The following is a 24193-nucleotide window of genomic DNA, read 5'->3' as shown; positions in this document are numbered from 1 at the left end:
TCGCGGTAGCTTAGAAGAGGCGAAGAACGAAGCCGCAAAGAAGCAGGCTTGTGCGCGAAGCTGGCAGACTGCTGGAGGACGCTGGCTGCCACTCTCCTGCCTGCTGAATTCACTCTTGGCATGCGGATGGAAGGCGTTCCAGGACAACTTGCCTGGGTTTTTACGTAGTCCTGACGCATCCCTCCTGGGAAAATCCTGCTCGTCCCCTGAGGCTCCCAGATGCAGAGAACACGATGGCAGCTGCTGAAAAGAAGGGCAGCGGTGAGTTTGTCAAGAAACAAGAACATAGGCAGCTGACTGTGCTTGGCAAGGAGCAGCTGCTGCATGCTTGCAATTGCCTTCAGTGCGCAGAGAAGCCCGCTGCTCTGCTCTTTCGTTTTTCCCATTCAGGCAATTGCACCGTATTGAAGCTGAGGCAGGTGTTCAGCTTTGCTGCTTTTCAGCAGCTCAGCTCTCCTAGAGCTGCGTGAAAGCTCTCGAGGTTTCTTGCCTTCGCCAGGCTGGAATGTGCCCGCTACTACCAAGAGCTGGGCAGGAGAGGGCAGAGAGCACGGCCATCTGCCAGCAGTTTGCAGCTTGCCCAGGAAAGTGCAGTGTCCTTGACATGAGCAGCAAATCCCATTTCTTGGCAAGATCGGGGTAGGTGAGCAGTGCTGGTGGGCTTTCTCCTTGCGAAATGCAGCGGAAAAGCTTTTCGCTAAGATGTAGACAAGTAGAGAGGCAGAAGACGGCACTCCGGAGCTGGCCGAAGGGAAGCGCCGGTTGCCGGCGTCTTTCGGCAGAAGCGGCGCTCCGGAAGGCACCGCTGCCCTTCCAGTCTTCTGTGCGCGAAGTAGCCGCTTCTCCGCCTCCGGCATCCAGAGATCGCGGTAGCTTAGAAGAGGCGAAGAACGAAGCCGCAAAGAAGCAGGCTTGTGCGCGAAGCTGGCAGACTGCTGGAGGACGCTGGCTGCCACTCTCCTGCCTGCTGAATTCACTCTTGGCATGCGGATGGAAGGCGTTCCAGGACAACTTGCCTGGGTTTTTACGTAGTCCTGACGCATCCCTCCTGGGAAAATCCTGCTCGTCCCCTGAGGCTCCCAGATGCAGAGAACACGATGGCAGCTGCTGAAAAGAAGGGCAGCGGTGAGTTTGTCAAGAAACAAGAACATAGGCAGCTGACTGTGCTTGGCAAGGAGCAGCTGCTGCATGCTTGCAATTGCCTTCAGTGCGCACAGAAGCCCGCTGCTCTGCTCTTTCGTTTTTCCCATTCAGGCAATTGCACCGTATTGAAGCTGAGGCAGGTGTTCAGCTTTGCTGCTTTTCAGCAGCTCAGCTCTCCTAGAGCTGCGTGAAAGCTCTCGAGGTTTCTTGCCTTCGCCAGGCTGGAATGTGCCCGCTACTACCAAGAGCTGGGCAGGAGAGGGCAGAGAGCACGGCCATCTGCCAGCAGTTTGCAGCTTGCCCAGGAAAGTGCAGTGTCCTTGACATGAGCAGCAAATCCCATTTCTTGGCAAGATCGGGGTAGGTGAGCAGTGCTGGTGGGCTTTCTCCTTGCGAAATGCAGCGGAAAAGCTTTTCGCTAAGACGTAGACAAGTAGAGAGGCAGAAGACGGCACTCTGGAGCTGGCCGAAGGGAAGCGCCGGTTGCCGGCGTCTTTCGGCAGAAGCGGCGCTCCGGAAGGCACCGCTGCCCTTCCAGTCTTCTGTGCGCGAAGTAGCCGCTTCTCCGCCTCCGGCATCCAGAGATCGCGGTAGCTTAGAAGAGGCGAAGAACGAAGCCGCAAAGAAGCAGGCTTGTGCGCGAAGCTGGCAGACTGCTGGAGGACGCTGGCTGCCACTCTCCTGCCTGCTGAATTCACTCTTGGCATGCGGATGGAAGGCGTTCCAGGACAACTTGCCTGGGTTTTTACGTAGTCCTGATGCATCCCTCCTGGGAAAATCCTGCTCGTCCCCTGAGGCTCCCAGATGCAGAGAACACGATGGCAGCTGCTGAAAAGAAGGGCAGCGGTGAGTTTGTCAAGAAACAAGAACATAGGCAGCTGACTGTGCTTGGCAAGGAGCAGCTGCTGCATGCTTGCAATTGCCTTCAGTGCGCACAGAAGCCCGCTGCTCTGCTCTTTCGTTTTTCCCATTCAGGCAATTGCACCGTATTGAAACTGAGGCAGGTGTTCAGCTTTGCTGCTTTTCAGCAGCTCAGCTCTCCTAGAGCTGCGTGAAAGCTCTCGAGGTTTCTTGCCTTCGCCAGGCTGGAATGTGCCCGCTACTACCAAGAGCTGGGCAGGAGAGGGCAGAGAGCACGGCCATCTGCCAGCAGTTTGCAGCTTGCCCAGGAAAGTGCAGTGTCCTTGACATGAGCAGCAAATCCCATTTCTTGGCAAGATCGGGGTAGGTGAGCAGTGCTGGTGGGCTTTCTCCTTGCGAAATGCAGCGGAAAAGCTTTTCGCTAAGACGTAGACAAGTAGAGAGGCAGAAGACGGCACTCTGGAGCTGGCCGAAGGGAAGCGCCGGTTGCCGGCGTCTTTCGGCAGAAGCGGCGCTCCGGAAGGCACCGCTGCCCTTCCAGTCTTCTGTGCGCGAAGTAGCCGCTTCTCCGCCTCCGGCATCCAGAGATCGCGGTAGCTTAGAAGAGGCGAAGAACGAAGCCGCAAAGAAGCAGGCTTGTGCGCGAAGCTGGCAGACTGCTGGAGGACGCTGGCTGCCACTCTCCTGCCTGCTGAATTCACTCTTGGCATGCGGATGGAAGGCGTTCCAGGACAACTTGCCTGGGTTTTTACGTAGTCCTGACGCATCCCTCCTGGGAAAATCCTGCTCGTCCCCTGAGGCTCCCAGATGCACAGAACACGATGGCAGCTGCTGAAAAGAAGGGCAGCGGTGAGTTTGTCAAGAAACAAGAACATAGGCAGCTGACTGTGCTTGGCCAGGAGCAGCTGCTGCATGCTTGCAATTGCCTTCAGTGCGCACAGAAGCCCGCTGCTCTGCTCTTTCGTTTTTCCCATTCAGGCAATTGCACCGTATTGAAACTGAGGCAGGTGTTCAGCTTTGCTGCTTTTCAGCAGCTCAGCTCTCCTAGAGCTGCGTGAAAGCTCTCGAGGTTTCTTGCCTTCGCCAGGCTGGAATGTGCCCGCTACTACCAAGAGCTGGGCAGGAGAGGGCAGAGAGCACGGCCATCTGCCAGCAGTTTGCAGCTTGCCCAGGAAAGTGCAGTGTCCTTGACATGAGCAGCAAATCCCATTTCTTGGCAAGATCGGGGTAGGTGAGCAGTGCTGGTGGGCTTTCTCCTTGCGAAATGCAGCGGAAAAGCTTTTGGCTAAGATGTAGACAAGTAGAGAGGCAGAACATGGCACTCCGGAGCTGGCCGAAGGGAAGCGCCGGTTGCCGGCGTCTTTCGGCAGAAGCGGCGCTCCGGAAGGCACCGCTGCCCTTCCAGTCTTCTGTGCGCGAAGTAGCCGCTTCTCCGCCTCCGGCATCCAGAGATCGCGGTAGCTTAGAAGAGGCGAAGAACGAAGCCGCAAAGAAGCAGGCTTGTGCGCGAAGCTGGCAGACTGCTGGAGGACGCTGGCTGCCACTCTCCTGCCTGCTGAATTCACTCTTGGCATGCGGATGGAAGGCGTTCCAGGACAACTTGCCTGGGTTTTTACGTAGTCCTAACGCATCCCTCCTGGGAAAATCCTGCTCGTCCCCTGAGGCTCCCAGATGCACAGAACACGATGGCAGCTGCTGAAAAGAAGGGCAGCGGTGAGTTTGTCAAGAAACAAGAACATAGGCAGCTGACTGTGCTTGGCAAGGAGCAGCTGCTGCATGCTTGCAATTGCCTTCAGTGCGCACAGAAGCCCGCTGCTCTGCTCTTTCGTTTTTCCCATTCAGGCAATTGCACCGTATTGAAGCTGAGCCCGGCTGTTCAGCTTGGCTGCTTTTCAGCAGCTCAGCTCTCCTAAAGCTGCGAGAAAGCTCTCGAGGTTTCTTGCCTTCGCCAGGCTGGAATGTGCCTGCTACTACCAAGAGCTGGGCAGGAGCGGGCAGAGAGCACGGCCATCTGCCAGCAGTTTGCAGCTTGCCCAGGAAAGTGCAGTGTCCTTGACATGAGCAGCAAATCCCATTTCTTGGCAAGATCGGGGTAGATGAGTAGTGCTGGTGGGCTTTCTCCTTGCGAAATGCAGCGGAAAAGCTTTTGGCTAAGATGTAGACAAGTAGAGAGGCAGAAGACGGCACTCCGGAGCTGGCCGAAGGGAAGCGCCGGTTGCCGGCGTCTTTCGGCAGAAGCGGCGCTCCGGAAGGCACCGCTGCCCTTCCAGTCTTCTGTGCGCGAAGTAGCCGCTTCTCCGCCTCCGGCATCCAGAGATCGCGGTAGCTTAGAAGAGGCGAAGAACGAAGCCGCAAAGAAGCAGGCTTGTGCGCGAAGCTGGCAGACTGCTGGAGGACGCTGGCTGCCACTCTCCTGCCTGCTGAATTCACTCTTGGCATGCGGATGGAAGGCGTTCCAGGACAACTTGCCTGGGTTTTTACGTAGTCCTGACGCATCCCTCCTGGGAAAATCCTGCTCGTCCCCTGAGGCTCCCAAATGCAGAGAACACGATGGCAGCTGCTGAAAAGAAGGGCAGCGGTGAGTTTGTCAAGAAACAAGAACATAGGCAGCTGACTGTGCTTGGCAAGGAGCAGCTGCTGCATGCTTGCAATTGCCTTCAGTGCGCACAGAAGCCCGCTGCTCTGCTCTTTCGTTTTTCCCATTCAGGCAATTGCACCGTATTGAAACTGAGGCAGGTGTTCAGCTTTGCTGCTTTTCAGCAGCTCAGCTCTCCTAAAGCTGCGTGAAAGCTCTCGAGGTTTCTTGCCTTCGCCAGGCTGGAATGTGCCCGCTACTACCAAGAGCTGGGCAGGAGAGGGCAGAGAGCACGGCCATCTGCCAGCAGTTTGCAGCTTGCCCAGGAAAGTGCAGTGTCCTTGACATGAGCAGCAAATCCCATTTCTTGGCAAGATCGGGGTAGGTGAGCAGTGCTGGTGGGCTTTCTCCTTGCGAAATGCAGCGGAAAAGCTTTTGGCTAAGACGTAGACAAGTAGAGAGGCAGAAGACGGCACTCCGGAGCTGGCCGAAGGGAAGCGCCGGTTGCCGACGTCTTTCGGCAGAAGCGGCGCTCCGGAAGGCACCGCTGCCCTTCCAGTCTTCTGTGCGCGAAGTAGCCGCTTCTCCGCCTCCGGCATCCAGAGATCGCGGTAGCTTAGAAGAGGCGAAGAACGAAGCCGCAAAGAAGCAGGCTTGTGCGCGAAGCTGGCAGACTGCTGGAGGACGCTGGCTGCCACTCTCCTGCCTGCTGAATTCACTCTTGGCATGCGGATGGAAGGCGTTCCAGGACAACTTGCCTGGGTTTTTACGTAGTCCTGACGCATCCCTCCTGGGAAAATCCTGCTCGTCCCCTGAGGCTCCCAGATGCACAGAACACGATGGCAGCTGCTGAAAAGAAGGGCAGCGGTGAGTTTGTCAAGAAACAAGAACATAGGCAGCTGACTGTGCTTGGCAAGGAGCAGCTGCTGCATGCTTGCAATTGCCTTCAGTGCGCACAGAAGCCCGCTGCTCTGCTCTTTCGTTTTTCCCATTCAGGCAATTGCACCGTATTGAAACTGAGGCAGGTGTTCAGCTTTGCTGCTTTTCAGCAGCTCAGCTCTCCTAGAGCTGCGTGAAAGCTCTCGAGGTTTCTTGCCTTCGCCAGGCTGGAATGTGCCCGCTACTACCAAGAGCTGGGCAGGAGAGGGCAGAGAGCACGGCCATCTGCCAGCAGTTTGCAGCTTGCCCAGGAAAGTGCAGTGTCCTTGACATGAGCAGCAAATCCCATTTCTTGGCAAGATCGGGGTAGGTGAGCAGTGCTGGTGGGCTTTCTCCTTGCGAAATGCAGCGGAAAAGCTTTTCGCTAAGACGTAGACAAGTAGAGAGGCAGAAGACGGCACTCCGGAGCTGGCCGAAGGGAAGCGCCGGTTGCCGACGTCTTTCGGCAGAAGCGGCGCTCCGGAAGGCACCGCTGCCCTTCCAGTCTTCTGTGCGCGAAGTAGCCGCTTCTCCGCCTCCGGCATCCAGAGATCGCGGTAGCTTAGAAGAGGCGAAGAACGAAGCCGCAAAGAAGCAGGCTTGTGCGCGAAGCTGGCAGACTGCTGGAGGACGCTGGCTGCCACTCTCCTGCCTGCTGAATTCACTCTTGGCATGCGGATGGAAGGCGTTCCAGGACAACTTGCCTGGGTTTTTACGTAGTCCTGACGCATCCCTCCTGGGAAAATCCTGCTCGTCCCCTGAGGCTCCCAGATGCAGAGAACACGATGGCAGCTGCTGAAAAGAAGGGCAGCGGTGAGTTTGTCAAGAAACAAGAACATAGGCAGCTGACTGTGCTTGGCAAGGAGCAGCTGCTGCATGCTTGCAATTGCCTTCAGTGCGCACAGAAGCCCGCTGCTCTGCTCTTTCGTTTTTCCCATTCAGGCAATTGCACCGTATTGAAACTGAGGCAGGTGTTCAGCTTTGCTGCTTTTCAGCAGCTCAGCTCTCCTAGAGCTGCGTGAAAGCTCTCGAGGTTTCTTGCCTTCGCCAGGCTGGAATGTGCCCGCTACTACCAAGAGCTGGGCAGGAGAGGGCAGAGAGCACGGCCATCTGCCAGCAGTTTGCAGCTTGCCCAGGAAAGTGCAGTGTCCTTGACATGAGCAGCAAATCCCATTTCTTGGCAAGATCGGGGTAGGTGAGCAGTGCTGGTGGGCTTTCTCCTTGCAAAATGCAGCGGAAAAGCTTTTGGCTAAGATGTAGACAAGTAGAGAGGCAGAAGACGGCACTCCGGAGCTGGCCGAAGGGAAGCGCCGGTTGCCGGCGTCTTTCGGCAGAAGCGGCGCTCCGGAAGGCACCGCTGCCCTTCCAGTCTTCTGTGCGCGAAGTAGCCGCTTCTCCGCCTCCGGCATCCAGAGATCGCGGTAGCTTAGAAGAGGCGAAGAACGAAGCCGCAAAGAAGCAGGCTTGTGCGCGAAGCTGGCAGACTGCTGGAGGACGCTGGCTGCCACTCTCCTGCCTGCTGAATTCACTCTTGGCATGCGGATGGAAGGCGTTCCAGGACAACTTGCCTGGGTTTTTACGTAGTCCTGACGCATCCCTCCTGGGAAAATCCTGCTCGTCCCCTGAGGTTCCCAGATGCACAGAACACGATGGCAGCTGCTGAAAAGAAGGGCAGCGGTGAGTTTGTCAAGAAACAAGAACATAGGCAGCTGACTGTGCTTGGCAAGGAGCAGCTGCTGCATGCTTGCAATTGCCTTCAGTGCGCACAGAAGCCCGCTGCTCTGCTCTTTCGTTTTTCCCATTCAGGCAATTGCACCGTATTGAAGCTGAGCCCGGCTGTTCAGCTTGGCTGCTTTTCAGCAGCTCAGCTCTCCTAGAGCTGCGTGAAAGCTCTCGAGGTTTCTTGCCTTCGCCAGGCTGGAATGTGCCCGCTACTACCAAGAGCTGGGCAGGAGAGGGCAGAGAGCACGGCCATCTGCCAGCAGTTTGCAGCTTGCCCAGGAAAGTGCAGTGTCCTTGACATGAGCAGCAAATCCCATTTCTTGGCAAGATCGGGGTAGGTGAGCAGTGCTGGTGGGCTTTCTCCTTGCGAAATGCAGCGGAAAAGCTTTTCGCTAAGATGAAGACAAGTAGAGAGGCAGAAGACGGCACTCCGGAGCTGGCCGAAGGGAAGCGCCGGTTGCCGGCGTCTTTCGGCAGAAGCGGCGCTCCGGAAGGCACCGCTGCCCTTCCAGTCTTCTGTGCGCGAAGTAGCCGCTTCTCCGCCTCCGGCATCCAGAGATCGCGGTAGCTTAGAAGAGGCGAAGAACGAAGCCGCAAAGAAGCAGGCTTGTGCGCGAAGCTGGCAGACTGCTGGAGGACGCTGGCTGCCACTCTCCTGCCTGCTGAATTCACTCTTGGCATGCGGATGGAAGGCGTTCCAGGACAACTTGCCTGGGTTTTTACGTAGTCCTGACGCATCCCTCCTGGGAAAATCCTGCTCGTCCCCTGAGGCTCCCAGATGCAGAGAACACGATGGCAGCTGCTGAAAAGAAGGGCAGCGGTGAGTTTGTCAAGAAACAAGAACATAGGCAGCTGACTGTGCTTGGCAAGGAGCAGCTGCTGCATGCTTGCAATTGCCTTCAGTGCGCACAGAAGCCCGCTGCTCTGCTCTTTCGTTTTTCCCATTCAGGCAATTGCACCGTATTGAAGCTGAGCCCGGCTGTTCAGCTTGGCTGCTTTTCAGCAGCTCAGCTCTCCTAGAGCTGCGTGAAAGCTCTCGAGGTTTCTTGCCTTCGCCAGGCTGGAATGTGCCCGCTACTACCAAGAGCTGGGCAGGAGAGGGCAGAGAGCACGGCCATCTGCCAGCAGTTTGCAGCTTGCCCAGGAAAGTGCAGTGTCCTTGACATGAGCAGCAAATCCCATTTCTTGGCAAGATCGGGGTAGGTGAGCAGTGCTGGTGGGCTTTCTCCTTGCGAAATGCAGCGGAAAAGCTTTTCGCTAAGACGTAGACAAGTAGAGAGGCAGAAGACGGCACTCCGGAGCTGGACGAAGGGAAGCGCCGGTTGCCGGCGTCTTTCGGCAGAAGCGGCGCTCCGGAAGGCACCGCTGCCCTTCCAGTCTTCTGTGCGCGAAGTAGCCGCTTCTCCGCCTCCGGCATCCAGAGATCGCGGTAGCTTAGAAGAGGCGAAGAACGAAGCCGCAAAGAAGCAGGCTTGTGCGCGAAGCTGGCAGACTGCTGGAGGACGCTGGCTGCCACTCTCCTGCCTGCTGAATTCACTCTTGGCATGCGGATGGAAGGCGTTCCAGGACAACTTGCCTGGGTTTTTACGTAGTCCTGATGCATCCCTCCTGGGAAAATCCTGCTCGTCCCCTGAGGTTCCCAGATGCACAGAACACGATGGCAGCTGCTGAAAAGAAGGGCAGCGGTGAGTTTGTCAAGAAACAAGAACATAGGCAGCTGACTGTGCTTGGCAAGGAGCAGCTGCTGCATGCTTGCAATTGCCTTCAGTGCGCACAGAAGCCCGCTGCTCTGCTCTTTCGTTTTTCCCATTCAGGCAATTGCACCGTATTGAAGCTGAGCCCGGCTGTTCAGCTTGGCTGCTTTTCAGCAGCTCAGCTCTCCTAGAGCTGCGTGAAAGCTCTCGAGGTTTCTTGCCTTCGCCAGGCTGGAATGTGCCCGCTACTACCAAGAGCTGGGCAGGAGAGGGCAGAGAGCACGGCCATCTGCCAGCAGTTTGCAGCTTGCCCAGGAAAGTGCAGTGTCCTTGACATGAGCAGCAAATCCCATTTCTTGGCAAGATCGGGGTAGGTGAGCAGTGCTGGTGGGCTTTCTCCTTGCGAAATGCAGCGGAAAAGCTTTTCGCTAAGACGTAGACAAGTAGAGAGGCAGAAGACGGCACTCCGGAGCTGGCCGAAGGGAAGCGCCGGTTGCCGACGTCTTTCGGCAGAAGCGGCGCTCCGGAAGGCACCGCTGCCCTTCCAGTCTTCTGTGCGCGAAGTAGCCGCTTCTCCGCCTCCGGCATCCAGAGATCGCGGTAGCTTAGAAGAGGCGAAGAACGAAGCCGCAAAGAAGCAGGCTTGTGCGCGAAGCTGGCAGACTGCTGGAGGACGCTGGCTGCCACTCTCCTGCCTGCTGAATTCACTCTTGGCATGCGGATGGAAGGCGTTCCAGGACAACTTGCCTGGGTTTTTACGTAGTCCTGACGCATCCCTCCTGGGAAAATCCTGCTCGTCCCCTGAGGTTCCCAGATGCACAGAACACGATGGCAGCTGCTGAAAAGAAGGGCAGCGGTGAGTTTGTCAAGAAACAAGAACATAGGCAGCTGACTGTGCTTGGCAAGGAGCAGCTGCTGCATGCTTGCAATTGCCTTCAGTGCGCACAGAAGCCCGCTGCTCTGCTCTTTCGTTTTTCCCATTCAGGCAATTGCACCGTATTGAAGCTGAGCCCGGCTGTTCAGCTTGGCTGCTTTTCAGCAGCTCAGCTCTCCTAAAGCTGCGTGAAAGCTCTCGAGGTTTCTTGCCTTCGCCAGGCTGGAATGTGCCCGCTACTACCAAGAGCTGGGCAGGAGAGGGCAGAGAGCACGGCCATCTGCCAGCAGTTTGCAGCTTGCCCAGGAAAGTGCAGTGTCCTTGACATGAGCAGCAAATCCCATTTCTTGGCAAGATCGGGGTAGGTGAGCAGTGCTGGTGGGCTTTCTCCTTGCGAAATGCAGCGGAAAAGCTTTTGGCTAAGACGTAGACAAGTAGAGAGGCAGAAGACGGCACTCCGGAGCTGGCCGAAGGGAAGCGCCGGTTGCCGACGTCTTTCGGCAGAAGCGGCGCTCCGGAAGGCACCGCTGCCCTTCCAGTCTTCTGTGCGCGAAGTAGCCGCTTCTCCGCCTCCGGCATCCAGAGATCGCGGTAGCTTAGAAGAGGCGAAGAACGAAGCCGCAAAGAAGCAGGCTTGTGCGCGAAGCTGGCAGACTGCTGGAGGACGCTGGCTGCCACTCTCCTGCCTGCTGAATTCACTCTTGGCATGCGGATGGAAGGCGTTCCAGGACAACTTGCCTGGGTTTTTACGTAGTCCTGACGCATCCCTCCTGGGAAAATCCTGCTCGTCCCCTGAGGCTCCCAGATGCACAGAACACGATGGCAGCTGCTGAAAAGAAGGGCAGCGGTGAGTTTGTCAAGAAACAAGAACATAGGCAGCTGACTGTGCTTGGCAAGGAGCAGCTGCTGCATGCTTGCAATTGCCTTCAGTGCGCACAGAAGCCCGCTGCTCTGCTCTTTCGTTTTTCCCATTCAGGCAATTGCACCGTATTGAAACTGAGGCAGGTGTTCAGCTTTGCTGCTTTTCAGCAGCTCAGCTCTCCTAGAGCTGCGTGAAAGCTCTCGAGGTTTCTTGCCTTCGCCAGGCTGGAATGTGCCCGCTACTACCAAGAGCTGGGCAGGAGAGGGCAGAGAGCACGGCCATCTGCCAGCAGTTTGCAGCTTGCCCAGGAAAGTGCAGTGTCCTTGACATGAGCAGCAAATCCCATTTCTTGGCAAGATCGGGGTAGGTGAGCAGTGCTGGTGGGCTTTCTCCTTGCGAAATGCAGCGGAAAAGCTTTTCGCTAAGACGTAGACAAGTAGAGAGGCAGAAGACGGCACTCCGGAGCTGGCCGAAGGGAAGCGCCGGTTGCCGACGTCTTTCGGCAGAAGCGGCGCTCCGGAAGGCACCGCTGCCCTTCCAGTCTTCTGTGCGCGAAGTAGCCGCTTCTCCGCCTCCGGCATCCAGAGATCGCGGTAGCTTAGAAGAGGCGAAGAACGAAGCCGCAAAGAAGCAGGCTTGTGCGCGAAGCTGGCAGACTGCTGGAGGACGCTGGCTGCCACTCTCCTGCCTGCTGAATTCACTCTTGGCATGCGGATGGAAGGCGTTCCAGGACAACTTGCCTGGGTTTTTACGTAGTCCTGACGCATCCCTCCTGGGAAAATCCTGCTCGTCCCCTGAGGCTCCCAGATGCAGAGAACACGATGGCAGCTGCTGAAAAGAAGGGCAGCGGTGAGTTTGTCAAGAAACAAGAACATAGGCAGCTGACTGTGCTTGGCAAGGAGCAGCTGCTGCATGCTTGCAATTGCCTTCAGTGCGCACAGAAGCCCGCTGCTCTGCTCTTTCGTTTTTCCCATTCAGGCAATTGCACCGTATTGAAACTGAGGCAGGTGTTCAGCTTTGCTGCTTTTCAGCAGCTCAGCTCTCCTAGAGCTGCGTGAAAGCTCTCGAGGTTTCTTGCCTTCGCCAGGCTGGAATGTGCCCGCTACTACCAAGAGCTGGGCAGGAGAGGGCAGAGAGCACGGCCATCTGCCAGCAGTTTGCAGCTTGCCCAGGAAAGTGCAGTGTCCTTGACATGAGCAGCAAATCCCATTTCTTGGCAAGATCGGGGTAGGTGAGCAGTGCTGGTGGGCTTTCTCCTTGCAAAATGCAGCGGAAAAGCTTTTGGCTAAGATGTAGACAAGTAGAGAGGCAGAAGACGGCACTCCGGAGCTGGCCGAAGGGAAGCGCCGGTTGCCGGCGTCTTTCGGCAGAAGCGGCGCTCCGGAAGGCACCGCTGCCCTTCCAGTCTTCTGTGCGCGAAGTAGCCGCTTCTCCGCCTCCGGCATCCAGAGATCGCGGTAGCTTAGAAGAGGCGAAGAACGAAGCCGCAAAGAAGCAGGCTTGTGCGCGAAGCTGGCAGACTGCTGGAGGACGCTGGCTGCCACTCTCCTGCCTGCTGAATTCACTCTTGGCATGCGGATGGAAGGCGTTCCAGGACAACTTGCCTGGGTTTTTACGTAGTCCTGACGCATCCCTCCTGGGAAAATCCTGCTCGTCCCCTGAGGTTCCCAGATGCACAGAACACGATGGCAGCTGCTGAAAAGAAGGGCAGCGGTGAGTTTGTCAAGAAACAAGAACATAGGCAGCTGACTGTGCTTGGCAAGGAGCAGCTGCTGCATGCTTGCAATTGCCTTCAGTGCGCACAGAAGCCCGCTGCTCTGCTCTTTCGTTTTTCCCATTCAGGCAATTGCACCGTATTGAAGCTGAGCCCGGCTGTTCAGCTTGGCTGCTTTTCAGCAGCTCAGCTCTCCTAGAGCTGCGTGAAAGCTCTCGAGGTTTCTTGCCTTCGCCAGGCTGGAATGTGCCCGCTACTACCAAGAGCTGGGCAGGAGAGGGCAGAGAGCACGGCCATCTGCCAGCAGTTTGCAGCTTGCCCAGGAAAGTGCAGTGTCCTTGACATGAGCAGCAAATCCCATTTCTTGGCAAGATCGGGGTAGGTGAGCAGTGCTGGTGGGCTTTCTCCTTGCGAAATGCAGCGGAAAAGCTTTTCGCTAAGATGAAGACAAGTAGAGAGGCAGAAGACGGCACTCCGGAGCTGGCCGAAGGGAAGCGCCGGTTGCCGGCGTCTTTCGGCAGAAGCGGCGCTCCGGAAGGCACCGCTGCCCTTCCAGTCTTCTGTGCGCGAAGTAGCCGCTTCTCCGCCTCCGGCATCCAGAGATCGCGGTAGCTTAGAAGAGGCGAAGAACGAAGCCGCAAAGAAGCAGGCTTGTGCGCGAAGCTGGCAGACTGCTGGAGGACGCTGGCTGCCACTCTCCTGCCTGCTGAATTCACTCTTGGCATGCGGATGGAAGGCGTTCCAGGACAACTTGCCTGGGTTTTTACGTAGTCCTGACGCATCCCTCCTGGGAAAATCCTGCTCGTCCCCTGAGGCTCCCAGATGCAGAGAACACGATGGCAGCTGCTGAAAAGAAGGGCAGCGGTGAGTTTGTCAAGAAACAAGAACATAGGCAGCTGACTGTGCTTGGCAAGGAGCAGCTGCTGCATGCTTGCAATTGCCTTCAGTGCGCACAGAAGCCCGCTGCTCTGCTCTTTCGTTTTTCCCATTCAGGCAATTGCACCGTATTGAAGCTGAGCCCGGCTGTTCAGCTTGGCTGCTTTTCAGCAGCTCAGCTCTCCTAGAGCTGCGTGAAAGCTCTCGAGGTTTCTTGCCTTCGCCAGGCTGGAATGTGCCCGCTACTACCAAGAGCTGGGCAGGAGAGGGCAGAGAGCACGGCCATCTGCCAGCAGTTTGCAGCTTGCCCAGGAAAGTGCAGTGTCCTTGACATGAGCAGCAAATCCCATTTCTTGGCAAGATCGGGGTAGGTGAGCAGTGCTGGTGGGCTTTCTCCTTGCGAAATGCAGCGGAAAAGCTTTTCGCTAAGACGTAGACAAGTAGAGAGGCAGAAGACGGCACTCCGGAGCTGGCCGAAGGGAAGCGCCGGTTGCCGGCGTCTTTCGGCAGAAGCGGCGCTCCGGAAGGCACCGCTGCCCTTCCAGTCTTCTGTGCGCGAAGTAGCCGCTTCTCCGCCTCCGGCATCCAGAGATCGCGGTAGCTTAGAAGAGGCGAAGAACGAAGCCGCAAAGAAGCAGGCTTGTGCGCGAAGCTGGCAGACTGCTGGAGGACGCTGGCTGCCACTCTCCTGCCTGCTGAATTCACTCTTGGCATGCGGATGGAAGGCGTTCCAGGACAACTTGCCTGGGTTTTTACGTAGTCCTGATGCATCCCTCCTGGGAAAATCCTGCTCGTCCCCTGAGGTTCCCAGATGCACAGAACACGATGGCAGCTGCTGAAAAGAAGGGCAGCGGTGAGTTTGTCAAGAAACAAGAACATAGGCAGCTGACTGTGCTTGGCAAGGAGCAGCTGCTGCATGCTTGCAATTGCCTTCAGTGCGCACAGAAGCCCGCTGCTCTGCTCTTTCGTTTTTCCCATTCAGGCAATTGCACCGTATTGAAGCTGAGCCCGGCTGTTCAGCTTGGCTGCTTTTCAGCAGCTCAGCTCTCCTAGAGCTGCGTGAAAGCTCTCGAGGTTTCTTGCCTTCGCCAGGCTGGAATGTGCCCGCTACTACCAAGAGCTGGGCAGGAGAGGGCAGAGAGCACGGCCATCTGCCAGCAGTTTGCAGCTTGCCCAGGAAAGTGCAGTGTCCTTGACATGAGCAGCAAATCCCATTTCTTGGCAAGATCGGGGTAGGTGAGCAGTGCTGGTGGGCTTTCTCCTTGCGAAATGCAGCGGAAAAGCTTTTCGCTAAGACGTAGACAAGTAGAGAGGCAGAAGACGGCACTCCGGAGCTGGCCGAAGGGAAGCGCCGGTTGCCGACGTCTTTCGGCAGAAGCGGCGCTCCGGAAGGCACCGCTGCCCTTCCAGTCTTCTGTGCGCGAAGTAGCCGCTTCTCCGCCTCCGGCATCCAGAGATCGCGGTAGCTTAGAAGAGGCGAAGAACGAAGCCGCAAAGAAGCAGGCTTGTGCGCGAAGCTGGCAGACTGCTGGAGGACGCTGGCTGCCACTCTCCTGCCTGCTGAATTCACTCTTGGCATGCGGATGGAAGGCGTTCCAGGACAACTTGCCTGGGTTTTTACGTAGTCCTGACGCATCCCTCCTGGGAAAATCCTGCTCGTCCCCTGAGGTTCCCAGATGCACAGAACACGATGGCAGCTGCTGAAAAGAAGGGCAGCGGTGAGTTTGTCAAGAAACAAGAACATAGGCAGCTGACTGTGCTTGGCAAGGAGCAGCTGCTGCATGCTTGCAATTGCCTTCAGTGCGCACAGAAGCCCGCTGCTCTGCTCTTTCGTTTTTCCCATTCAGGCAATTGCACCGTATTGAAGCTGAGCCCGGCTGTTCAGCTTGGCTGCTTTTCAGCAGCTCAGCTCTCCTAGAGCTGCGTGAAAGCTCTCGAGGTTTCTTGCCTTCGCCAGGCTGGAATGTGCCCGCTACTACCAAGAGCTGGGCAGGAGAGGGCAGAGAGCACGGCCATCTGCCAGCAGTTTGCAGCTTGCCCAGGAAAGTGCAGTGTCCTTGACATGAGCAGCAAATCCCATTTCTTGGCAAGATCGGGGTAGGTGAGCAGTGCTGGTGGGCTTTCTCCTTGCAAAATGCAGCGGAAAAGCTTTTGGCTAAGATGTAGACAAGTAGAGAGGCAGAAGACGGCACTCCGGAGCTGGCCGAAGGGAAGCGCCGGTTGCCGGCGTCTTTCGGCAGAAGCGGCGCTCCGGAAGGCACCGCTGCCCTTCCAGTCTTCTGTGCGCGAAGTAGCCGCTTCTCCGCCTCCGGCATCCAGAGATCGCGGTAGCTTAGAAGAGGCGAAGAACGAAGCCGCAAAGAAGCAGGCTTGTGCGCGAAGCTGGCAGACTGCTGGAGGACGCTGGCTGCCACTCTCCTGCCTGCTGAATTCACTCTTGGCATGCGGATGGAAGGCGTTCCAGGACAACTTGCCTGGGTTTTTACGTAGTCCTGACGCATCCCTCCTGGGAAAATCCTGCTCGTCCCCTGAGGCTCCCAGATGCAGAGAACACGATGGCAGCTGCTGAAAAGAAGGGCAGCGGTGAGTTTGTCAAGAAACAAGAACATAGGCAGCTGACTGTGCTTGGCAAGGAGCAGCTGCTGCATGCTTGCAATTGCCTTCAGTGCGCACAGAAGCCCGCTGCTCTGCTCTTTCGTTTTTCCCATTCAGGCAATTGCACCGTATTGAAGCTGAGCCCGGCTGTTCAGCTTGGCTGCTTTTCAGCAGCTCAGCTCTCCTAGAGCTGCGTGAAAGCTCTCGAGGTTTCTTGCCTTCGCCAGGCTGGAATGTGCCCGCTACTACCAAGAGCTGGGCAGGAGAGGGCAGAGAGCACGGCCATCTGCCAGCAGTTTGCAGCTTGCCCAGGAAAGTGCAGTGTCCTTGACATGAGCAGCAAATCCCATTTCTTGGCAAGATCGGGGTAGGTGAGCAGTGCTGGTGGGCTTTCTCCTTGCAAAATGCAGCGGAAAAGCTTTTCGCTAAGACGTAGACAAGTAGAGAGGCAGAAGACGGCACTCCGGAGCTGGCCGAAGGGAAGCGCCGGTTGCCGGCGTCTTTCGGCAGAAGCGGCGCTCCGGAAGGCACCGCTGCCCTTCCAGTCTTCTGTGCGCGAAGTAGCCGCTTCTCCGCCTCCGGCATCCAGAGATCGCGGTAGCTTAGAAGAGGCGAAGAACGAAGCCGCAAAGAAGCAGGCTTGTGCGCGAAGCTGGCAGACTGCTGGAGGACGCTGGCTGCCACTCTCCTGCCTGCTGAATTCACTCTTGGCATGCGGATGGAAGGCGTTCCAGGACAACTTGCCTGGGTTTTTACGTAGTCCTGACGCATCCCTCCTGGGAAAATCCTGCTCGTCCCCTGAGGTTCCCAGATGCACAGAACACGATGGCAGCTGCTGAAAAGAAGGGCAGCGGTGAGTTTGTCAAGAAACAAGAACATAGGCAGCTGACTGTGCTTGGCAAGGAGCAGCTGCTGCATGCTTGCAATTGCCTTCAGTGCGCACAGAAGCCCGCTGCTCTGCTCTTTCGTTTTTCCCATTCAGGCAATTGCACCGTATTGAAGCTGAGCCCGGCTGTTCAGCTTGGCTGCTTTTCAGCAGCTCAGCTCTCCTAGAGCTGCGTGAAAGCTCTCGAGGTTTCTTGCCTTCGCCAGGCTGGAATGTGCCCGCTACTACCAAGAGCTGGGCAGGAGTGGGCAGAGAGCACGGCCATCTGCCAGCAGTTTGCAGCTTGCCCAGGAAAGTGCAGTGTCCTTGACATGAGCAGCAAATCCCATTTCTTGGCAAGATCGGGGTAGGTGAGCAGTGCTGGTGGGCTTTCTCCTTGCGAAATGCAGCGGAAAAGCTTTTCGCTAAGACGTAGACAAGTAGAGAGGCAGAAGACGGCACTCCGGAGCTGGCCGAAGGGAAGCGCCGGTTGCCGACGTCTTTCGGCAGAAGCGGCGCTCCGGAAGGCACCGCTGCCCTTCCAGTCTTCTGTGCGCGAAGTAGCCGCTTCTCCGCCTCCGGCATCCAGAGATCGCGGTAGCTTAGAAGAGGCGAAGAACGAAGCCGCAAAGAAGCAGGCTTGTGCGCGAAGCTGGCAGACTGCTGGAGGACGCTGGCTGCCACTCTCCTGCCTGCTGAATTCACTCTTGGCATGCGGATGGAAGGCGTTCCAGGACAACTTGCCTGGGTTTTTACGTAGTCCTGACGCATCCCTCCTGGGAAAATCCTGCTCGTCCCCTGAGGCTCCCAGATGCACAGAACACGATGGCAGCTGCTGAAAAGAAGGGCAGCGGTGAGTTTGTCAAGAAACAAGAACATAGGCAGCTGACTGTGCTTGGCAAGGAGCAGCTGCTGCATGCTTGCAATTGCCTTCAGTGCGCACAGAAGCCCGCTGCTCTGCTCTTTCGTTTTTCCCATTCAGGCAATTGCACCGTATTGAAGCTGAGCCCGGCTGTTCAGCTTGGCTGCTTTTCAGCAGCTCAGCTCTCCTAGAGCTGCGTGAAAGCTCTCGAGGTTTCTTGCCTTCGCCAGGCTGGAATGTGCCCGCTACTACCAAGAGCTGGGCAGGAGAGGGCAGAGAGCACGGCCATCTGCCAGCAGTTTGCAGCTTGCCCAGGAAAGTGCAGTGTCCTTGACATGAGCAGCAAATCCCATTTCTTGGCAAGATCGGGGTAGGTGAGCAGTGCTGGTGGGCTTTCTCCTTGCAAAATGCAGCGGAAAAGCTTTTCGCTAAGACGTAGACAAGTAGAGAGGCAGAAGACGGCACTCCGGAGCTGGCCGAAGGGAAGCGCCGGTTGCCGGCGTCTTTCGGCAGAAGCGGCGCTCCGGAAGGCACCGCTGCCCTTCCAGTCTTCTGTGCGCGAAGTAGCCGCTTCTCCGCCTCCGGCATCCAGAGATCGCGGTAGCTTAGAAGAGGCGAAGAACGAAGCCGCAAAGAAGCAGGCTTGTGCGCGAAGCTGGCAGACTGCTGGAGGACGCTGGCTGCCACTCTCCTGCCTGCTGAATTCACTCTTGGCATGCGGATGGAAGGCGTTCCAGGACAACTTGCCTGGGTTTTTACGTAGTCCTGACGCATCCCTCCTGGGAAAATCCTGCTCGTCCCCTGAGGTTCCCAGATGCACAGAACACGATGGCAGCTGCTGAAAAGAAGGGCAGCGGTGAGTTTGTCAAGAAACAAGAACATAGGCAGCTGACTGTGCTTGGCAAGGAGCAGCTGCTGCATGCTTGCAATTGCCTTCAGTGCGCACAGAAGCCCGCTGCTCTGCTCTTTCGTTTTTCCCATTCAGGCAATTGCACCGTATTGAAGCTGAGCCCGGCTGTTCAGCTTGGCTGCTTTTCAGCAGCTCAGCTCTCCTAGAGCTGCGTGAAAGCTCTCGAGGTTTCTTGCCTTCGCCAGGCTGGAATGTGCCCGCTACTACCAAGAGCTGGGCAGGAGTGGGCAGAGAGCACGGCCATCTGCCAGCAGTTTGCAGCTTGCCCAGGAAAGTGCAGTGTCCTTGACATGAGCAGCAAATCCCATTTCTTGGCAAGATCGGGGTAGGTGAGCAGTGCTGGTGGGCTTTCTCCTTGCGAAATGCAGCGGAAAAGCTTTTCGCTAAGACGTAGACAAGTAGAGAGGCAGAAGACGGCACTCCGGAGCTGGCCGAAGGGAAGCGCCGGTTGCCGACGTCTTTCGGCAGAAGCGGCGCTCCGGAAGGCACCGCTGCCCTTCCAGTCTTCTGTGCGCGAAGTAGCCGCTTCTCCGCCTCCGGCATCCAGAGATCGCGGTAGCTTAGAAGAGGCGAAGAACGAAGCCGCAAAGAAGCAGGCTTGTGCGCGAAGCTGGCAGACTGCTGGAGGACGCTGGCTGCCACTCTCCTGCCTGCTGAATTCACTCTTGGCATGCGGATGGAAGGCGTTCCAGGACAACTTGCCTGGGTTTTTACGTAGTCCTGACGCATCCCTCCTGGGAAAATCCTGCTCGTCCCCTGAGGCTCCCAGATGCACAGAACACGATGGCAGCTGCTGAAAAGAAGGGCAGCGGTGAGTTTGTCAAGAAACAAGAACATAGGCAGCTGACTGTGCTTGGCAAGGAGCAGCTGCTGCATGCTTGCAATTGCCTTCAGTGCGCACAGAAGCCCGCTGCTCTGCTCTTTCGTTTTTCCCATTCAGGCAATTGCACCGTATTGAAGCTGAGCCCGGCTGTTCAGCTTGGCTGCTTTTCAGCAGCTCAGCTCTCCTAGAGCTGCGTGAAAGCTCTCGAGGTTTCTTGCCTTCGCCAGGCTGGAATGTGCCCGCTACTACCAAGAGCTGGGCAGGAGAGGGCAGAGAGCACGGCCATCTGCCAGCAGTTTGCAGCTTGCCCAGGAAAGTGCAGTGTCCTTGACATGAGCAGCAAATCCCATTTCTTGGCAAGATCGGGGTAGGTGAGCAGTGCTGGTGGGCTTTCTCCTTGCAAAATGCAGCGGAAAAGCTTTTCGCTAAGACGTAGACAAGTAGAGAGGCAGAAGACGGCACTCCGGAGCTGGCCGAAGGGAAGCGCCGGTTGCCGGCGTCTTTCGGCAGAAGCGGCGCTCCGGAAGGCACCGCTGCCCTTCCAGTCTTCTGTGCGCGAAGTAGCCGCTTCTCCGCCTCCGGCATCCAGAGATCGCGGTAGCTTAGAAGAGGCGAAGAACGAAGCCGCAAAGAAGCAGGCTTGTGCGCGAAGCTGGCAGACTGCTGGAGGACGCTGGCTGCCACTCTCCTGCCTGCTGAATTCACTCTTGGCATGCGGATGGAAGGCGTTCCAGGACAACTTGCCTGGGTTTTTACGTAGTCCTGACGCATCCCTCCTGGGAAAATCCTGCTCGTCCCCTGAGGTTCCCAGATGCACAGAACACGATGGCAGCTGCTGAAAAGAAGGGCAGCGGTGAGTTTGTCAAGAAACAAGAACATAGGCAGCTGACTGTGCTTGGCAAGGAGCAGCTGCTGCATGCTTGCAATTGCCTTCAGTGCGCACAGAAGCCCGCTGCTCTGCTCTTTCGTTTTTCCCATTCAGGCAATTGCACCGTATTGAAGCTGAGCCCGGCTGTTCAGCTTGGCTGCTTTTCAGCAGCTCAGCTCTCCTAGAGCTGCGTGAAAGCTCTCGAGGTTTCTTGCCTTCGCCAGGCTGGAATGTGCCCGCTACTACCAAGAGCTGGGCAGGAGTGGGCAGAGAGCACGGCCATCTGCCAGCAGTTTGCAGCTTGCCCAGGAAAGTGCAGTGTCCTTGACATGAGCAGCAAATCCCATTTCTTGGCAAGATCGGGGTAGGTGAGCAGTGCTGGTGGGCTTTCTCCTTGCAAAATGCAGCGGAAAAGCTTTTCGCTAAGACGTAGACAAGTAGAGAGGCAGAAGACGGCACTCCGGAGCTGGCCGAAGGGAAGCGCCGGTTGCCGACGTCTTTCGGCAGAAGCGGCGCTCCGGAAGGCACCGCTGCCCTTCCAGTCTTCTGTGCGCGAAGTAGCCGCTTCTCCGCCTCCGGCATCCAGAGATCGCGGTAGCTTAGAAGAGGCGAAGAACGAAGCCGCAAAGAAGCAGGCTTGTGCGCGAAGCTGGCAGACTGCTGGAGGACGCTGGCTGCCACTCTCCTGCCTGCTGAATTCACTCTTGGCATGCGGATGGAAGGCGTTCCAGGACAACTTGCCTGGGTTTTTACGTAGTCCTGACGCATCCCTCCTGGGAAAATCCTGCTCGTCCCCTGAGGCTCCCAGATGCACAGAACACGATGGCAGCTGCTGAAAAGAAGGGCAGCGGTGAGTTTGTCAAGAAACAAGAACATAGGCAGCTGACTGTGCTTGGCAAGGAGCAGCTGCTGCATGCTTGCAATTGCCTTCAGTGCGCACAGAAGCCCGCTGCTCTGCTCTTTCGTTTTTCCCATTCAGGCAATTGCACCGTATTGAAGCTGAGCCCGGCTGTTCAGCTTGGCTGCTTTTCAGCAGCTCAGCTCTCCTAGAGCTGCGTGAAAGCTCTCGAGGTTTCTTGCCTTCGCCAGGCTGGAATGTGCCCGCTACTACCAAGAGCTGGGCAGGAGAGGGCAGAGAGCACGGCCATCTGCCAGCAGTTTGCAGCTTGCCCAGGAAAGTGCAGTGTCCTTGACATGAGCAGCAAATCCCATTTCTTGGCAAGATCGGGGTAGGTGAGCAGTGCTGGTGGGCTTTCTCCTTGCGAAATGCAGCGGAAAAGCTTTTGGCTAAGATGTAGACAAGTAGAGAGGCAGAAGACGGCACTCCGGAGCTGGCCGAAGGGAAGCGCCGGTTGCCGGCGTCTTTCGGCAGAAGCGGCGCTCCGGAAGGCACCGCTGCCCTTCCAGTCTTCTGTGCGCGAAGTAGCCGCTTCTCCGCCTCCGGCATCCAGAGATCGCGGTAGCTTAGAAGAGGCGAAGAACGAAGCCGCAAAGAAGCAGGCTTGTGCGCGAAGCTGGCAGACTGCTGGAGGACGCTGGCTGCCACTCTCCTGCCTGCTGAATTCACTCTTGGCATGCGGATGGAAGGCGTTCCAGGACAACTTGCCTGGGTTTTTACGTAGTCCTGATGCATCCCTCCTGGGAAAATCCTGCTCGTCCCCTGAGGTTCCCAGATGCACAGAACACGATGGCAGCTGCTGAAAAGAAGGGCAGCGGTGAGTTTGTCAAGAAACAAGAACATAGGCAGCTGACTGTGCTTGGCAAGGAGCAGCTGCTGCATGCTTGCAATTGCCTTCAGTGCGCACAGAAGCCCGCTGCTCTGCTCTTTCGTTTTTCCCATTCAGGCAATTGCACCGTATTGAAGCTGAGCCCGGCTGTTCAGCTTGGCTGCTTTTCAGCAGCTCAGCTCTCCTAGAGCTGCGTGAAAGCTCTCGAGGTTTCTTGCCTTCGCCAGGCTGGAATGTGCCCGCTACTACCAAGAGCTGGGCAGGAGAGGGCAGAGAGCACGGCCATCTGCCAGCAGTTTGCAGCTTGCCCAGGAAAGTGCAGTGTCCTTGACATGAGCAGCAAATCCCATTTCTTGGCAAGATCGGGGTAGGTGAGCAGTGCTGGTGGGCTTTCTCCTTGCGAAATGCAGCGGAAAAGCTTTTGGCTAAGACGTAGACAAGTAGAGAGGCAGAAGACGGCACTCCGGAGCTGGCCGAAGGGAAGCGCCGGTTGCCGGCGTCTTTCGGCAGAAGCGGCGCTCCGGAAGGCACCGCTGCCCTTCCAGTCTTCTGTGCGCGAAGTAGCCGCTTCTCCGCCTCCGGCATCCAGAGATCGCGGTAGCTTAGAAGAGGCGAAGAACGAAGCCGCAAAGAAGCAGGCTTGTGCGCGAAGCTGGCAGACTGCTGGAGGACGCTGGCTGCCACTCTCCTGCCTGCTGAATTCACTCTTGGCATGCGGATGGAAGGCGTTCCAGGACAACTTGCCTGGGTTTTTACGTAGTCCTGACGCATCCCTCCTGGGAAAATCCTGCTCGTCCCCTGAGGTTCCCAGATGCACAGAACACGATGGCAGCTGCTGAAAAGAAGGGCAGCGGTGAGTTTGTCAAGAAACAAGAACATAGGCAGCTGACTGTGCTTGGCAAGGAGCAGCTGCTGCATGCTTGCAATTGCCTTCAGTGCGCACAGAAGCCCGCTGCTCTGCTCTTTCGTTTTTCCCATTCAGGCAATTGCACCGTATTGAAGCTGAGCCCGGCTGTTCAGCTTGGCTGCTTTTCAGCAGCTCAGCTCTCCTAGAGCTGCGTGAAAGCTCTCGAGGTTTCTTGCCTTCGCCAGGCTGGAATGTGCCCGCTACTACCAAGAGCTGGGCAGGAGAGGGCAGAGAGCACGGCCATCTGCCAGCAGTTTGCAGCTTGCCCAGGAAAGTGCAGTGTCCTTGACATGAGCAGCAAATCCCATTTCTTGGCAAGATCGGGGTAGGTGAGCAGTGCTGGTGGGCTTTCTCCTTGCAAAATGCAGCGGAAAAGCTTTTGGCTAAGATGTAGACAAGTAGAGAGGCAGAAGACGGCACTCCGGAGCTGGCCGAAGGGAAGCGCCGGTTGCCGGCGTCTTTCGGCAGAAGCGGCGCTCCGGAAGGCACCGCTGCCCTTCCAGTCTTCTGTGCGCGAAGTAGCCGCTTCTCCGCCTCCGGCATCCAGAGATCGCGGTAGCTTAGAAGAGGCGAAGAACGAAGCCGCAAAGAAGCAGGCTTGTGCGCGAAGCTGGCAGACTGCTGGAGGACGCTGGCTGCCACTCTCCTGCCTGCTGAATTCACTCTTGGCATGCGGATGGAAGGCGTTCCAGGACAACTTGCCTGGGTTTTTACGTAGTCCTGACGCATCCCTCCTGGGAAAATCCTGCTCGTCCCCTGAGGCTCCCAGATGCAGAGAACACGATGGCAGCTGCTGAAAAGAAGGGCAGCGGTGAGTTTGTCAAGAAACAAGAACATAGGCAGCTGACTGTGCTTGGCAAGGAGCAGCTGCTGCATGCTTGCAATTGCCTTCAGTGCGCACAGAAGCCCGCTGCTCTGCTCTTTCGTTTTTCCCATTCAGGCAATTGCACCGTATTGAAGCTGAGCCCGGCTGTTCAGCTTGGCTGCTTTTCAGCAGCTCAGCTCTCCTAGAGCTGCGTGAAAGCTCTCGAGGTTTCTTGCCTTCGCCAGGCTGGAATGTGCCCGCTACTACCAAGAGCTGGGCAGGAGAGGGCAGAGAGCACGGCCATCTGCCAGCAGTTTGCAGCTTGCCCAGGAAAGTGCAGTGTCCTTGACATGAGCAGCAAATCCCATTTCTTGGCAAGATCGGGGTAGGTGAGCAGTGCTGGTGGGCTTTCTCCTTGCAAAATGCAGCGGAAAAGCTTTTGGCTAAGACGTAGACAAGTAGAGAGGCAGAAGACGGCACTCCGGAGCTGGCCGAAGGGAAGCGCCGGTTGCCGGCGTCTTTCGGCAGAAGCGGCGCTCCGGAAGGCACCGCTGCCCTTCCAGTCTTCTGTGCGCGAAGTAGCCGCTTCTCC

Source organism: Vidua macroura, chromosome 6 (assembly GCF_024509145.1).
Source record: "Vidua macroura isolate BioBank_ID:100142 chromosome 6, ASM2450914v1, whole genome shotgun sequence".
Taxonomy (NCBI): Eukaryota; Metazoa; Chordata; class Aves; order Passeriformes; family Viduidae; genus Vidua; species Vidua macroura.
The sequence above is the reverse complement of the archived record's forward strand: the minus strand, read 5'-3'. Positions refer to the sequence as shown.